Genomic DNA, 1,572 nt, shown 5'->3' with positions numbered 1-1,572 from the left:
TTTTAACATGTGTCAAAATTAAGTAACAATATGTATAAGGTGAAAGAATCAACATGGGTAAGACTCCTATAGCTAACTGGAAGGCTATGGTCACTAAAGTGAAGAACTTCCTGCCTAAAGACTTTGAAATTCAACTCCACAAGAGAAAGCAAGGTTTGAAGCAAAAAGACCTAGATATGACCTCTTATACTGAGGAATTTTAGAGGATATGTTTTAGATCCAAGCAGCAAGAAGATGAGCCAATCAAAGTGGCAAGATATCTAGGTGGCTGGAAATGGAATATCCAAGAGGAGCTTAGTTTGTGGGCACCTTGAATAGTTTAGAGATGCCATCAGCTAGCTCTAAAGGTAGAGGAAAAGAACAAAAGGAAAGGAGATTCCAACTTCAAGGATAGAGGCAAGGAGAAAAATCAAAGAGGGCAAAGAGGAGGCTACCAGGGTAGAGGTAGTGAGCAGAAGAATCAAGGAGAAAGCAAGTTCATAAAGCAACCTAGTGATAACTCCTCAAGAGGTGGTTACACTATAGGGAAAAGCAACCAAGGAGGATCAAGAAGAGGGCGAGGATAAGGCAGATCCAATTCATACTTTGCAAGTATGAAATGTTACAATTGTGGTCACTTGGGTCATCTAGCCTACAGATGCCCAGAGAAGCCTTCTTCCTCAAATCAAGACAAAAGAATGGCATGTGTTGAAGAGGATTGCAGAAAAGAATCTGATGTAGATCACATTGAGTCTAAAAAAGGTGAGAACCTCATGTTTAGGAGACTGCTGATCAAACAACCAGCTCCTAATGAACCTAAACATAGAAGGGCATTGTTTAGGATAAAATGCAAAATCCTAGGAAAAGTATGCAAAGGAGTGGTTGATTCCAATACTACTTATAATGTAATATCAAAGAAGGTTGTTACTAAGTTGAAATTGCAGAAGGTGCCTCATGAAAACCCTTACAAGGTTACTTAGCTCAACAACGGACTAAGCATCTTGGTGAATAAGCAAGCTTAGGTGGAATTCTCCATAGCAGGATACAAGGACAAACTGTTGTGTGATGGTTTGCTTGTGGATGCTTATCATATTTTGGTAGGTAGGCCTTGACAATTTGATAGGGAAGTTGTGTATAATGGTAGAGAAAATGCCATAACTTTTAAGAAGGGAGGAAAGACTTTCAGAATTCAGTCCTTATTGGAAGGGGAGGAAACACAAGAAAAAGTGCCTAGTGTGTTGTTTTGTAGTGGGAAAGAGTTTGTTAAAGACCTCAAGGATGAAGAATGTCAAATTTTTACAGTAGTATTGAAGTCTGAAGCAAAGAAGAATGCAGCCAAGGAACCCTTGTTAAGTTATATGGATCTCAGATAGATAAAACAATTACAATAAATGAGATAACACTTGTATTATAGAAGTGCATAGTATGACTTCAAATAATGATGACCTTTGACTAATTGAGTTCAGATTCTTTCTTTTGTGAATCACTGATAAAATAAACTGTATGCTGATTGTTCTGATGCTCTTGCAAGTTAGACTTTAATGGAAGATATATTGAAATAATAATACCGATTTATCTGCAGATCGTTGGGTA

Source organism: Cupressus sempervirens, chromosome 8, assembly GCF_028749045.1.
Source record: "Cupressus sempervirens isolate cs-2001-9-10 chromosome 8, ASM2874904v1, whole genome shotgun sequence".
NCBI classification, from domain to species: Eukaryota; Viridiplantae; Streptophyta; class Pinopsida; order Cupressales; family Cupressaceae; genus Cupressus; species Cupressus sempervirens.
The sequence above is the reverse complement of the archived record's forward strand: the minus strand, read 5'-3'. Positions refer to the sequence as shown.